This window comes from Aotus nancymaae, unplaced genomic scaffold, assembly GCF_030222135.1.
Source record: "Aotus nancymaae isolate 86718 unplaced genomic scaffold, 86718_ANA_hifiasm-v0.15.2.pri h1tg000036l, whole genome shotgun sequence".
In the NCBI taxonomy this organism is placed as follows: Eukaryota; Metazoa; Chordata; class Mammalia; order Primates; family Aotidae; genus Aotus; species Aotus nancymaae.
The window spans coordinates 3,920,319-3,937,234 of record NW_026988450.1 but is presented as its reverse complement, the minus strand read 5'-3'; the positions used below and the strand labels follow the sequence as shown (position 1 = coordinate 3,937,234).

General features: G+C 38.0%; 1 protein-coding gene and 1 pseudogene across 1 annotated transcript in view; both read left to right on the top strand.

Annotated features, from left to right (window-relative positions):
• PXDNL (peroxidasin like) overlaps window positions 1-16,916 on the top strand; it is a 420,144-nt gene that overhangs the window by 161,957 nt on the left and 241,271 nt on the right. The window lies entirely within an intron of this gene.
• Window positions 14,371-15,365, top strand: LOC105710559 (meiotic nuclear division protein 1 homolog; annotated as a pseudogene).

The following is a 16,916-nucleotide window of genomic DNA, read 5'->3' as shown; positions in this document are numbered from 1 at the left end:
TCTGGTACCCACATGTCTGAGTTGCTTTTTGGCTTCAGAATGGTTTTGAGGAATCGCTGGGGCATTTCTTCCCTGAGAGAATCCTAAGTTCAATGAAATGAAGACAAGCACCTTGTCTCAGGCTTTTAGGAAGCCAGCGGACAGATTCGAACGGACAAATACTTTGAGAATTCTCTGAGAATGAAGTCTGCTTTGCTCCCTCCAGAACCAGAACCCAGGATCCAGGACTGCCGATTTCAAGACCACCTTTGAACTCAGAATGGGGGCGAGGCAAGGGCAAGTCAAAATGCCACAAAACTTTCTTAAAAGTTCTCAGCTGCCTTTTTCTCGATTCAGCCTTTAACTTTTCTACAGTTCTGTTGAAGTTGGTTTTGACAATTACTGCTTGATGTTTTAATGTTTCTCTGAGGACCCCTTGGAGCTACTCACTATTCCATGTTTGCTGACCTCACCTCTTCTTGTATTTTTTATTACTGACATTTTATCTTCTGTTTCTTGCACTATAATGTAATGTAATGAAGGTATATGTCTGGTAGTGCATAGTTGATATTCGCTGTGTATTCCTTGACCACATGATCATAAATTGCCCAATGAAGGTTAAGATTTTTAAAATTGTCAATAAATTGGTCACATACAAATAATTAAAAATAGCTGACTTCCCATTAAATATCACCTATTAATTTTTCTAAGTGTCTTTTGGAGGCTCTGCTTTGGATTTTATCTTTTTAACTTGGTAACCACTGGTGGCCTGTTAGTATTAAAATTTATCCAGAATCGCTGAAAGCAAAGTCATAGAAAAATTTAATTGTACTCCTAAAAGTACATGTGGCTTGCTGCTTTACACATGGTTCATGATTAATTTGTTTCAGGAAAATATACCATTTATGATTATCAAAATAAAAGATATCTAGTCAAATAAAGATATGTGCTTTGTTGAGTTAAAAAACTTATTAAACGTGCTCTTGTAAGTCTGTTAATCTCTATTATGAGAAAATATAAATTCAATATAAGTATGGCTGGGCAACCTCAAGAAAGCACAGCTACGGTGAGCAGACACCTAAGGCTGCCCAGTGAAAGCTTGATTCTTTCTGCCGTCGCTTAGCACTTACACTTTTATAACAAAAACTCCCCTCTTTGGTTCATAATAAGGAACTAATTGGCTTGTATATGAAGTTGTATTAATGTTTTACTAGGTTTACTGATTTGAGTATTTAAATTAAATATTTGTCAAAATAGAAATTGCCTCTTTGGGTCGCATCAATGGGCTCATTGACTTTTGAAAGAAGTTGTATTCACATTTTTCTGGGTCCGCTCTTGAATGGTTGCTGACATAACCAAGTTCACCTGTGCCAGGCGCTGTTGGGTAAAAACCGAGGGCAGCAAGCTTGGGTATCTGTTTGGAGGCTCCAAACAGGGCATATACCTGCTGCCTGGGAAAGCTGTGAGGACAGCAGAGGCACTAGTTTAGTGTACACACAAAAAATCAAAGAAAGAAGGGGCCCCCTGCGAGTCAGCCAAACTGAGAATGTCACCACAACGAGTGACGGCTGTTGCCATCAAGCAGTCTCATTACCACATCATGTTTTAGAAGCATGGATTGAGACAGAGAATGGTTTACTTGTCGTAACCAAACTGTGATTTTTTATATTCATACATCAGATAGAATAAAAGCCACTGAAGGTTGTCACAGAATAAGGTAGCTATAGACAGGTAAACAGGTAGATAGAGAACTATTAGAACAGTGGCTGGTGCATAGCAAGTATTATCTAAGTGTTCATTCTCATTATTATCTATTATAAAATAATTTTTGTGATTGCCTCCTCATTAATTCAGGTCATTTGATGGTGGGGATTAGCACATTTTTAGCATACAAATAAAATTAGGTTTTAAAATTACATTTTTTGTTGAGTCTTTAGATTATTGCTTTATGACAGACATTTGTATGTAAAATAACTTATTTCCGGTATGATACAATGAAATCCTAATTTGCTCATTATTTTGAGAAGGCTCGAGGGAAACCTTTAAATCTTTCCTTGGCTGTTAAGTAAATCTGATTATGAAGAAGAAGAAGAGAGAGAGAGAGAATGCCAGATCACAGAGTACCAAAAAAATCTATTTTAAATATTTTAAAGAGAGGCAATTATTGAGCTCTAGCCGGGAAATAATTTCAATGCCAATTTTAATTTCCCTCCCTTTTTCAACTGTGTGGCTATAACTTTCTACTTTGTTCTTTCCAACTTGTCAACTTGGTTTTTCCTTTAAGCAATTCCAGTGCTACCATGTTCTGATCAAAATGTTTACTTGTCTTCCTGCTAGCCCTCCAGACCACGGCATGAAATTTGAATCCTGACATCTGGCACAGTCTGTATAGATTTTTCTCTAGGAGAAAGAGATTATTGTGTGTTTTATATTTTATACTGGTTTTCAATGAATCTTAAAGAGTCTCTGCAGGTGGTTATACAATGACAAAATTAGTCAGTGTGATTTGACCTGCTTGGGATTGCGGATTGAAGATTATTCTATGTACTAATTTGATGGTGGTGATGTTTAGAAGTCACAGGGGTGCTACATTATTTGAGAGTAATATTTTTAAATCATACATCACGTTTTCCCCTATGGATGAAAGAGTCTTAGCTTGCTTTTGTCTTTAGCATCTTAAGGATGCTAACAAAGTTTCTGATAAAGTCAGCGTTTTCCTGGGAGCAGATGTTGGGTGACTTACGCAAGAGCTTATGTGCTGTGTGACATTTCACTCTGACTCCGAAGCAAATGCTCTCTCTATTGTGTAGCTAACCTTTTCAGGTACCTTCAGTAGCTTTACAGGTTTTCATGGTCTGTATTTTATTATCTTTATATCCCTCAGGACTTAGGAATACGTCTTGAACATGGTAGATAACTTCTCATAATAACTATAAACAATTTTAAATTATTGAAAACTCATGATTTAGGGGTTAACTATTTAACATTTAGAATTATGATTATGTAAAATGTAAGCCTTGTTAATAAAACATCTGTACAATAATAGATGGGTAAGGCATGTATATATATATGTGTGTGTGTGGGTGTGTATAATCAGAAAGACATGCTAAGGTAGAATAAACTCTAAACACTCTCCATTTGATTTCTTTATTTTTATTGTTGGCAATTATATTTGTGATTATTTATAGCGTGTGATAGTTTGTTTTTGAAGATATTATTTCTATTAAACAGAGCTATAACAGACTGTGAGAACAAATGTAAATATTTCCTATGGTACAACATAAAACGGCTGCAATAAGGATACTATTAGTAGTAATCATGTGAAAATGGTACGTTCAAAGGTAATAGTACCAAGACAATGTTGGTAATAAGTACTTACCTCGTGGTTAAAGTAGAAAACAACGCAACACCCGACTTACCGTTGTATTTTCTCCCTACCTTGGGTCTGATGAATTTCTGCTGGCAAGGTCTGGCCTGGCGCTACACAGCAAGGTAAATATCACGCGGTTTGGGGACCTCTGTTGCCAGTGGTCTGTGGTCCTTTGGCTCCCCGGTATCTGGGGTCAGGAGGATCTTCAGAGTCACTGCTGGCTGACTTTATGCTCTGGGGGCAGATAGGATTCCGACGAGGAAGAAGGAGGTATTTTACCTGTGTGGATTTTATTTTGTGAGACAGGGACCAGGCTGGTGTGCCGTGGTATGCTCACAGCTTGTTGTAGCCTTGACCTCCTAGACTCAAGCAATCCTCCTTCCTCAGCCTCCCAAATAGCTGGGACTACACATACCGTCACACCAGGTTAATTTTTTAATTTTTGTAGAGATGGGGATCTCCCTATATTGACTAGGCTGGTCTCCAACTCCTGGGCTCAAGTGAGCCTCCCACCTCGGCCTCCCAGAGTGCTGAGATTGCAGTTGTGAGTCACCGTGCCTGCCTTGTGAATCCATCCTGTTCGCTAGTTTCACATACTTTAAACAAACTTTATGGCATCCTTTTTTCAAAACAGCAAAAGAATGAAAATAACAGTGCGAGAAAGGGAGGAACACAACAGCCGGCTGCGCTGTGCACACTCGGTCCTGCCGGGAGCACTCATGGAGCCGCTGCTGTGCCCACGGGTCTGCTGGGGGCTGTGGATGGTCCCAGTGAAAGATAAAAAGCCCTCCAACACCTTCCACACAATGGAGGAGGCCAGAGAATGCATAATTACATGCTCATATCGATAATGTGCTAAATACACACGCATGCTCATGCACAGGCACAGGCACACGCGTGTGCTTCTAGGTGAAGAGAGAGACAGCCTGGGGTAACAGAATACGAAAGGCTTCGTGACGCTTATCACCACCTCTTCTAAGCGCTCCAAATACACAATTCATGTGATCTTTTTAACGGTTCCTTGTGGTAATACTGTTACCCACTGGAGAAACTGAGGCACTGCAAGGTTGGGTGAAGCAAGGCCAGCTTAGGGGTGGCGCTGACATCAGACCTAAACAAGCTGGGCCCAGAATGCTGCTCTCTGCCTCTGCCCCCTGCCTTGGGGAATCGCTTCCTCCAGCAGAGGTGGAGCCTTTCTGTCTTAGAGGCTGTAGCCAGAGAGAGGACAAAGAGGCCCTTTGGGAAGTGCAGTTAGAAGATAAAGCCTAACAAAAGCTGAGAATTGAGATTTCAAACCAGGAATTATAGAAACCCTTGGACTTCTTATTAAAGAAACAATAGAGGCGTTATACTGAGCAGAGCTGGTTTTGAGCAGGCACATGTCCTGGGGCAGGAAGCATTACCCTTGTCTTTTCACTCAGACGTGGATGTTAAACTGCTGAGCGGCTTAGCACCCCCTGTCTGTTCCATGTGGGGGTGAGCTGGGCCCAGTGAGTGTGGCCCAGTGGGCAGGCAGGGCAGAATGAGCGCAGGAGCCGGGGCCAGAGTGGGCCCTGGGTAGGTGCCTTCAGAGCACTGAGACTTGGCTTAGTCTTCATCAATTGTTAGAAATAATTTAGTACACTTAACTCCTCTTGTGGGAGAAACTGAGCCCAGGTGGGCTGTTTGTATTGCTCACTTGGCAGGAGCACCAGCTTCCCTAACGTCCTTATCCAGAATTTTCTACCACCGCTTGTTAATCTGGTTGTTTGTGGCTATGATGTTATGATGTGGTCACTTTGGTTTCTGCTTCTTAAATGTTAATACATCATAATAAAAATGTGTTAGGCATTGTTCTAGGCGATTTCTAATATTAATCTACATTGCTTAACTTATACATTGTTATATTGCAGATTTTCAGGCATTTATAAAACCCCAAATGACATAAAGTATTGCTCTGTACTAACTTTCTATGGCAGCATAACAAATTCCCACACACCTAGTGGCTTAAAGCACTGCCCACGTATTAGCTCACGGTTCCGTGGGCTCGAAGTCTGGCAGCTTCAACTCTCGTCATGGATTCTGTGGTTGGCCCTCGCCTGGAGGCTTTGGGGAAACGTCTACCTCAGCCTCATTCAGGTCATTGGCAAGGTTCAGTTCTTGGAATTGTGGATCTGAGCTTCCTGTTTCCTTGCCAGCCAGTGGGTGGGGTTATTCTCAGCTACCAGAGGCCCTTCTTTGTTCCTGGCTGGTGGCCCCTGCATCTTGGAAACCAGCAAAGGCCCACTAAATCCTTTTTAGGTTTTGAGTCTCTCTGACTTCCCTTTCTACCAGAAGCAGAGAAAATGTTCTACTTTTAAAGGGCTGCTGAGATTAAACCAAAACCACCCAGATCATCAGGCAACTGATTAGTAAACTTAACTACATCTGCAAAATTACTTTTTTTTTTTTTTTTGAGACAGGGTCCCACTCTGTCACAAGCTGGAGTGCAATGGCATAATCTCGGCTCACTGTAACTCAGCCTCTGCTTCTTGGGCTCAAGTGATCCTCCCACCTCAGTCTCCTGAGTAGCTAGGACTACAGGCGCAAGTCACCATGCCTAGCTAACTTTTGTACTTTTTTTGGTAGAGACAAGGTTTTGCCATATTGCCCAGGCTGATCTCAAACTCCTGGGCTCAAATGATCAACTCACCTCAACCTCTCAAAGTGTTGGGATTACAGCTGTGAGCCACCACATCTGGCCTACAAAATTACTTTTATGTATACAAGGGTATCATAGTCACAGGCATGATATCTCTTTCTATTCAAAGTCCCATTCTTGAGGAATAGAACCTGGGCTCTGGCATCTTAGAATTCTGTCCACCATATCCTCAAAAGTCTGAATTTCTGCTGCACTATATAACGCTGTTGCTGTATACACATACACACACACACACACACACACACACACACACGAACATTCTTTTGTAATGTTATTTTATATAAATGAAGGTTTTCTCAACAATATTTTAATTATACAAACCTATAACAGGCAATTACTTTTAAATGCTTTATAGTTTTATAATCTAACTTTTGTTATTCCATTTGTAGTATACAGAATACATGTCTGTGTATTACTATGAAGCAATCAACCACTATTCTAGAACCTACAGATGAGTAGAAATTTTAGGATGTGTAGATATTTGTAATATACCCTTATGTATGGGAGCGGAGAAAATTTGAGTATAATATTTATAAAATCCATTTGAATACAGATATACTTGATAATATACTCCTACCAATTTTTAAAGGGAGGAATTAGCAAGATGGAAAGTAGTTTATCTTTATTTCATAGTATATTAGTAATATTACAAAAAGTGTGACTCATGAATCAATCTATTATTAAACTCTTAAAGGGCAAACAACATTGCTATTTAGCAATCTAATTCTCATATTTTTAGCAGATTACAAAAATAACAATATATTGTCCTGAGGAAGTGCACAAAAGGAATGTGTTCATTTGTCAGAAGAGACTGTTTTTGTAACTATAAAGTGGTTGAGTTGTAAGAAAGTCGCACCTGGAAATACGCAAATGCCATGCTCACACAGTGAATTAGGCTTCTGTAGTATCTGGAATTCCAAAAAAAGAGTCAGTAATAGGCAAGAAATTCAGGGAAAATGTTAACCATGTGTTACCTAAAATCACTCTAGGAATAAACTACACTGTTATATACAGCAGATTTGGAAACTTCTTTATTTTTCATCTCACATATTGAGACCTTTTTAACCTTTGAGAATTAGAGGGATTTGTGAAACCTTCAAAATATAGAGGATTCCTTTGGGATATCTAAAAAGTATGGCCATATATTTTATCTGTTTTTCACAACAAAATTTTTGAAGTATGAGGGCAAAATGGTGTGATGCCTTTCCTCACCCATCATAAGGGCGATGACCGATAGTCCAGTAACAAAAGACAGACTAACAAGGGAAAAGTAGAACAGATTTATTTAATCAAAGCTTTGCATGATATGAGAGCCTTCAGAATGAAGGCCCCTAATACAGAGAAAACTGTCTATTTTTATGCCTAGGTTGATGAAGAATGAGCAGCTAGGTGGAAATCTGATTGGATAAAAAGGGTATGATCTAATGCTAACAGACAGAGTGAAGAAATCCAGTGTATTAGTCTGTTCTTTCACTACTATAAAGAAATACCTGAGACTGGGCAATTTATGGAGAAAAGAGGCTTAATTGGCTCATGGTTCTGCAGGCTGTACAGGGAGCATGTCTGGGAAACCCTCAGGAAACTTACAATCATAGTGGAAGGCTAAGGGGAAGCAGGCATGTCTTACGTGACTGGAAGGAGGAAGAGAAAGTGGGGAGGTGCCACAGACTTTTAAACAACCGGATCTCACAAGCACTCACTCACTATCACGAGAGTAGCAACGAGGGGGAAATCCACCCCCGTGATCTAATTACCTCCCACCAGGCCCCACCTCCAACACTGGTAATTACAACTGGACATGAGATTTGGGCAAGGACACAGACCCAAGTCATATTACCTGGCAAGGCCTTTCTGGTCAGATTCTTCTTGGACTCTTCATGCAGCGTTCCTTCCTCCAAGCCGTGGGGCTAGACCCTTTATGGAAAGGGATCTTATGGCCTACCATTAAACAAAATAGGTCAGAGAATTTCTTTATGACCAGCTCTTACATAGAAAGGCAGGGAAGGTGGGAGAAGTATTTTTATGGTTTATCGCTGACTTTAGGGAAAGGGGTTCTGGTATGTATGTCCACCTTGGGAAGAAGATTTCCAGTTTTAATTGCTAGACTTGAGGGAGAATAAGGGAAGAGACAAAAGAGACTGTGCTTCTGAGGCTGCTTCGGAGGCCATCACTTTGGGGTATCATTTCCTGAATCCCAAGAGAGGTCTGATCTACGTTACACGTCATACTTTCAGGACTGTGCTTCCAAGCCTAGAAATATTTCTTGAAATATACAAGAAGTCCTAGAGTATCTGCCTGCATAAATGAATGCTGGAGCACAGCAGATTTACCATTCTTTTAATAAGAGCCACCAAGATTTTTTGAGTTCTCATAAAGATCCAGACTCGGCACCACTCAGAACAATTGTACAGGGGAAGGAAGGTGTTCTTATGTTTCTTACTTGGCAGGCTCGGAGGGTGGACCTGGATCTGGGATTTAAACTTGAGTCTGCATGAGCACAGAGCACCAAATGTCAGTCACTGAACCTCACTGCTTCTCTTTAGGAATTATGAGTTCCCACAGAGAGTTCGATTTCAAGTTTATTCTTCTGCAGACCTGCTCCTCCTTGGGAGAGGCCCCAGGCACTGACTTCTATTGTGAGGCCACCTATCAGGTTCTGCACCCTCAGGCTGACTTCACCATGAGCTGAGAAAGGAGAACTAAAACGTGAACCATGCAGCAGGTAGCTGGAGACTATTGCAGCTTTCTCTTTAAAATCAGGGATAGCATGGGGAGAAATGCCAGATATAGGTAAAGGGGAGGAAGGCGGAAAATCACACTGCCATGTGTGTACCTATGCAACAATCTTGCATGTTCTTCGCAAGTACCCCCAAACCTAAAATGCAATAAAATAAATAAACAAATAAATAAATAAAATCAGATAAATTACTAGAAGAATATCCTGGTAGTTCCATGATGCCTGGTTCCTGGTTGCAGCTGCATCCTGATTCTGCCCCTAGTCAGTCCATCCAGCGAGTTTTTATTCAATTTTTCATTTACTATTAAGTTTATTGAAGTCCAAGGAAGAGAACTTTCTTGCGAATACCAACCCCTGCTGACTCCCAGGTTGCAGGCCCTCGCCTTTCAGACTTATGCTTTGTTTGTATTTCCTATTTCTGGCTCATTCTCTGCTCTGGTAATCGCCAGTGTTTTTGCCCTTTAGCTTCAGTCCTGCTGTTGCCATCTGGAGGCCCGGGTGACTGGCAGCTTGCTGGCGAGGCAGCGCCTGGGGGCTCGGAAGGCCATTTTTGTTGCACAATGACTCACCAGGGAGCTGCAACTTGGCAGTCAGAAAAGAAGCAGCGACTTTCAAAATGGTGGGATTTTCTTCAAAAGACATTTTATAACCACTTGGAAATCCTTGTATTGGAGCAAGATTGTCATGGAAGACCCCTCACAGTGCGTGCGTGTGTGCTTGCGTGCATGTGTGTTTGTGTGTTTTCCATTACAGGCGGAAGAAAAAAGAAAGGGACAATTCTCAAAACCTCTTTCTCGGCTTTCTCTTCCCCTTCCATTGTCCGTGGGAGAAGTAGCTCTGCTGGGCATCCCTTAAACCCATGTGTCATTTGTGTTTTTAAATTAGTGTGCTTGTTTCATTGTTTTTTAATGCAAAATTAATGCATACTTGCTACAGTAATTTTGTAAAAGAAAGAAAATGAATGTTAGCAATTAAACATGAAAGACTCAACACTTAGAAAGCATCGGCTTACTAACGTTTAGTGCATTTCCATGCAGTATTGATTGATCCTGAAATCATTATCTGTTCAAAGTCATATTTCTCTAAGCTTCCCAGCCACTATGTGGCACATGTGAAAACTCGATGGAAACCCAGCATTCTTTCTGGCATTGCTGTTTGCAGTGGCAGTGAAACAACCAAGACACTTGTGGCATTTAACAGAAAAGCTTCATAGTTGAAGAATGCAATTCTAATCTGAAGTTAATTAAAACAATTGGCAGAGTGTTTTTGTCTTTTATTTGGATTATTTTTTATTACTTCCTATTTATCTTTTGCAAATTGAAATGACCAAATGTACATTAACAAATGCTATCTTTTAATGTCAATGAATTTTAACAAATGGGTCCATTAAAATTATACTGCTTTTAAATTTCATGTGCACGTATTTAACTTATAGAGACTGAGGAAGGTTGGGATGGCATTTGGCCAAACTGACAAATTGGGGAATTGTGTTTTTATTTCTTTCTCTCATGCTTCCCCAGGGACTCCCTGTTAACAATGTATTCTCCTAATTCTTCTCAAACTCTCTTTTCCTCTTTTACATATACATGTAAGTACAACTGGCCCTCTGAATCTACAGGTTCTGATTCTCAGAGTGCAACCAACCACAGATAAAAATAGTTAAAGGAAAATAATAAAAAAGACAACAGTAAAACAATACAAATAAAAATTCAGTTTAGAATAAGAACTCTTTACTACATAGCATTTACATTATATTATATGCAATCTAGAGATGATTTAAAGTACAGTCAATCCATCATATCTGCGGGTTTCAAATTTGGATTCAACTGACCTGAGATTTAAAATATTTGGGAAAAAAAATCCCACAAACTTTCAAAGAAAAAGTTAAATTTCACATCATGTACCACATTGAATCCATGGGAATGAAGTGATATGTAGGCATTATTTTAGTTACAGAAGTAATCTAGAGATGATTTAAAGTATATAGGAGTATTTAAAGCATACAAATGTAGGTCATATGCTGATGCTACACCACCTTATGTAAGGAACTTGAGCATCCTTGAATTCTGGTGTCAGAGGCAGGTCCTTGAACCAATGTCCCACAGATACCCAGGGACCACTCTACATATGTAGATATACATATAGCTATTGATGCAAATATGTGTGTGTGTGTGTGTGTGTGTGTGTGTATGTGTGTTATGTTTCCGTATGTTTTCCCTTAGAAATACTTTCTTCAGTTTAGTTTTTGGCCCAAGGAAAAGCTCTTTTGAAGGTAAGTTGTAGGAAGTGTGGCATTGTGGCTGATCCCAGAGGGGGCCTTGGTGATCTCTGTCAGACAAATCTACACACATGGCTGTTTCCTCCCTTCTATCTGTACCTTAGAAAAGTACCAGAAATCATCTGTGCAGATTTTTGAATGTGAGGTTTTCTGCATTTTTCAAAATATGAGACTGAAAATGAGCTACCTGTTGGCCCCGTGTGTGTGCAGACATCTTCAGAGGCACAACCTAATTCTTCCTTAACTGCTCCAGGTGTCCATCTCAGGTGTGAGCTCCACACCACCCACCAGACACTTCTCGTATGTCAGTTGGAGTGGATTTTTATGCTTTAGCATGTGGGGCTATTGTTCTGATAGAGACAAGCAGTCACTGGGCAAAGCCAATGACTGAGTGGTGGAAGACAGGTGACACTTGCATAGATAGTCTCATAGAGATGCCATGTTCACCCTGCTGTGGTGATGGCCATTCTTTAAAAATAATTATTGAAATAGTAAAAAGGAAGGGCAGAAACTACCCTACATAAAAAGTAAAATATTAAAAAATGATAATGTTGGAAGTATTTCCATTGTAGGATATCTAAAAAGGGAACCAGATACATGTTGGGGATTTGCATATAATTACATTAATATCGCGTATCACAGGGGAAATTATAAATATCAAAATCAATAGTAATGATATGTAAATAATTTGGAAAAAATATCAATTCAAGATAATTCAAAGATTAAAGCATGAAAATGAAACCACAAGGCTTAAAAAAAATGGGAATTTTAACCTAATCTTAGATTCAGAACACCTAAGTATGATACACAATCCAAAGTCCTGAAGAAAAAGAATAATAAATTTTATTACATAAAACTTTAAAACATCTGTATAATACAAACAATAAAGAAAGCTAACAGTAGAAATTATATAACCTTTGAAAAATAATTATAAACAAAAGTTTTTTTTTTACTTACAAAGGGTTTTTAATAAGTTGATAAAGAAAAATACACAACAAAGTGAAAACATGAGATAAAGGATTTTTTAAGTTAATCTATGTAAAAAGAAACATATGGTCATCAACATAAATTTTCAGAATAACTACGTCTTTCTTTCAAATAATGTTTCAAATAACATTAGAATTTTGAAGTCTTAGAATTTGTCACTCATATATTCCACATGTAAATCTGCTTTTTTTGAAGAAATATGCATGAAGAAAAAACAAATTCACTTAATAATAAATTCAAGTGGACTAAGCAGATGAAAGAATGTCAGAGCTTGAAGACTGGTCTTTTGGATTAACATAATCTGATTTTAAAAATATTTAAATAAGTGAAGTCTTTAAGAAATATGGGATTATGTAAAGCAAAATAACCTATGAATTATTGGCATTCCTGAGAAAGAAGGAGAAAAAGCAAACAACTGGAAAATATACTTGAGGGAATAATTTTAAAAAGCTTCCTTAATCTAATTGTAGATGTAGACATCTAGATACAAAAAATCTAGAGAACACCTGTGAGATACTATACAAAACAAATATTACCAAGGCATATAATCACCAGACTGTCCAAGGTCAATGCTCAAGGAAAAAGTACTCATATACAAAGGGAAGCCCATCAGGCTAACAGCCTTACAAGTCAGGAGAGTTTGGGGTCCTATTTTTAGCATTCTTAAAAAAAAAGAGATTCCAATCAAGAATTTCATATCCCACCAAACTAAGCTTCATAAATGAAGGAGAAATAAAATCTTTTCCAGACAAACAGGTGCTAAGGGAACTCATCACCACTAGACCAGCCTTACATGAGAACCTTAATGAAGTTCTAAACATGGAAACAAAAGAATGATACCTGCTACCACAAAACACATTTAGTGTATAGCCTGTAGACTATATATGTATATATTACAATGAAACTACAACTAAAGCAAACAGCTAACAACTTTGCAATAGGATCAAACTCTTACATATGAATATTAACCTTGAATGTAAATGTTCTAAATGGCCTACTTTAAAGGCAAAGAGGGGCAAGTTGGTAAGAAAAGAGGACCCGTCTATCTGCTGTCTTCAAGAGATTCAACTCACACATAATGACACCCATAGGCTCAAAGCAGAGGATTAGTGAAAAATCTGCTATGTGAATGGAAAAAAGAAAAGCAGGAGTTGCTATTCTTATATCAGAAAAAACAGTTTAAATCAACAACAGTAAAATCAAGACAAAGAAGGGCATTACATAATGACAAAGGGTTCAATTCACCGAGAAGACTTAACTATCCTAAATACATGCACACCCAACATTGGAGCACCCAGACTTATAAAACAAGTATTTCTAGATCTACAATGACTTAGCCAAACAGTAATAGTCACGAACTTCAACACCCCAATGACAAAAATGGACAGAGAATCAAGGCAGAAAATTAACAAAACTATGAACTTAAACTCAACACTTGACCAATTAAACTTAGTAAACATTACAGAATACTCCACCAATCAACCACAGAATATATATTCTGTCATCTGCACATGGAGCATACTACAAGATTGACCATATGCTTGACCATAAAGCAAGTCTCAGGAAGTTTAAAAAGAATCAAAATCATACTAGTCATACTCTTGGGCCACAGTGGAATAAAAATATAAATCAGTTTCAAAAAGATCTCTCAAAACCACACCCTTACATGGAAATTAAACAACTTGTTTCTGAATAACATTTGGGTAAACAATGAAATCAGAAATAAAAAAATTCTTGGAAATAAATAAAAACAGTTACATAACATATCAAAATCTCTGGGATGCAATAAAAGCAATGTTAAGAGGAAAGTTGATAGCAATAAATGCCTACCTCAAAAAATTAGGAAGATCTCAAATTAACAATCTTACATCACTCCTGGAAAAATGAGAAAAACAAGAATAAACCAACCCCCAAACTAGTAGGAGAAAAGAAGTAAATAAAATCAAAGCAGAAAGGAATAAAATTGAGACCCAAAATCCACACAAAGAATCAACAAAATCAAAACTGGGTTGTTCAAAAAGGCAAGATGGATAGACCACTAGCTAGATTAACAAAGAGAAAAAGAGAAGATCTGAATTAGCACAATCAGAAATTACAAAAGAGACATTACAACCATTCCCACAGAAATACAAAAGACCCTCAGAGACTGTATGAACACCTCTATACACACAAACCAGAAAATCTAGAGGAAATTGATAAATTCCTGTAAGCACACGATCTCCCAAGATTGAATCAGGAAAAAACTGAAATGCTGAATGAACCAATATCAACTTCAACAATTGAATCAGTCACTCGCCCCATGCCCAGGCCCCACCAGCAGAAGCCCCTGTGCCCGCACCATGTCAAAGGAAAAAGGATTGCGTGCAGAAGAAAATAGAACTCTCATGATGGAAATATTTTTTGAAACTAAAGATGTATTTCAATTAAAAGACTTGGAGAAGATTGCTCCCAAAGAGAAAGGTATTACTTCTTTGTCAGTGGAAGAAGTCCTTCAAAGCTTGGTTGATGATGGTATGGTTGACTGTGAGAGGATCAGAACTTCTAATTATTATTGGGATTTTCCAAGTAAAGCTCTTCATGCAAGAAAACTTAAGTTGGAGTCTCTGGAATCTCAGTTGTCTGAGGGAAGCCAAAAATATGCAAGCCTTCAGAAAAGCATTGAGAAAGCTAAAATTGGCTGATGTGAAATGGAAGAGCGAACCACGCTAGCAAAAGAACTTTCTTCACTTTGAGACCAAAGGGAACAGCTAAAGGCAGAAGTAGAAAAATACAAAAACTGTGACCCACAAGTCATGAAAGAAATATGTCAAGCAAATAAAGTAGTCAAAGAAGCTGATAACAGATGGACTGATAACATATTTGCAATAAAATCTTGGGCCAAAAGAAAATTTGGGTTGGAAGAAAACAAAATTGATAAAACTTTTGGAATTCCAGAAGACTTTGACTACATAGACTAAAATACTCCATGGTGGTGAAGGATGTAAATTTTAAACTATTATCTAAATAAGTGTACAGAATTTTCATATGCCTGTAACTGTATATATTATTTTATTAATGTTAAATAAAGTATAAAATGCAAAGAAACATTGAATCTGTAATAAAAAGCCTGTCAACCAAAATAAGCATTGTACCAAATGGAATCACAGCCAAATGCTGCCAGATGTACAAAGAAGAGCTGACACCAATTCTACTAAAACTATTTTAGAAAATCGAGGAGGCACTCTTCCCTAACTCATTCTGTGAAACTAGCATCTCCTTGATACACTCACCTAGCAAAGATACAATAAAAAATGAAACCACAGGCTAATATTTCTGGTGAACATAGATTTAAAAATCCTCAACAAAATACTAGCAAACTGAATCCAGCAGCACATCAAAAATTAGTTCACTATGATAAAGTCTGCTTAATTCCTGGGATTCAAGATTGGTTCAGCATATGAAAATCAGTAAATGTAAGAATGTGATTCACCATATAAGCAGAATTAAAAAGAAAAACCATATCATCATCTCAATAAATGCAGAAAGAGCTTTTCATGAAAATCAACATCCCTTCATGATGAAAACTCGAGAACTAGGCATTGTAGGAATATAAATAATAAGCCATCTATGATAAACCCACAGCCAACATTATACTGAACAGGCAAAAATTGGGAGCATTACCCTTGAGAACTGGAATAAGACAAGGATGCCAACTTCCTTCATTCCTATTCCAAACAGTACTAAAAGTGCTAGCAAGGGCAACCAGGCAAGAGAAAGAAATAAAAGGCATCAAAATAGGAAAAAAAGTCAAACTACCTCTCTTTGTGGACAATATGATTCTATACCTTAAAATTCTAGGAATTTCATCATAAGCCTCCTGGAACTGGTAAATGACTTCAACAAAGTTCAGGAGACAAACACACAACAAGTAGGAGTAGCATTTTTATACACCAATCACATTCAAGCTGACAGCCAAGTTAAGAATGCAATCCTATTTACAGTAGCCACATACACATACACACGCAAATAGTTAGAGATGTATCTAACCAAGGAAGTGAAAGACCTCTGCAAGGACAACAAAACAAAACAAAAAAAACTGCTAAAAGAAATCATAGATGGTACAAACAAATAGAAAAATATTCCGTGCTCATGGATTGGAAGAATTAATATCCATTAAAATGACCATACTGCTCAAATGATCTATAGATTCAATGCTATGCCTAGTAAACTATCAGTGTCATGCTTTTCACAGAATTTGAAAAAGAAAACTATTCTAAAATTTATGTGGAACCCCCTAAAAGCCTCAACAACCAAAGCAATCTTAAAAGAACAAAGCCAGAGGCATCACATTACCCAACTTCAAACTATATTAGAAGGCTACAGTAATCAAAACAGCATGGTACTGGTACAAAAACAGACACATAGACCACTGGAACAGAATATACAGTCCTGAAATAAGGCCATACACCAAGAGTCATTTGATCTTTGATGAAGTTGACAAAAATAAGCAATGGGGAACAAACTCCTTATTCAATAAATGGTGCTAGAATAGCTGGCTGGCCATATGTAGAAGAATAAAATTTGACCCCTACCTTTCACTGTACACAAACAATAACTCAAGATGAATTAAATATTTAAATCTAAGACCTCAGACTCTAAGAATTCTAGAAGAAAATCTAGGACATACCATCTGGACGTGGGTATTGGGAAAAAAATTTTGACTAAGTCCTCAAAAGCAAGTGCAAAGAAAACAAAAATCAACAAGTGGGTCTAATAAAAATAAAGAGCTTCTGTACAGCAAAAGAAACTAAAAATCTAAAAACAGAGTGAACAGACAACCTACAGAGCGGGAGAAAATATTTCAAACTGCATCCAATAAAGGTCTATTATCTAGAATCTTGAAGGA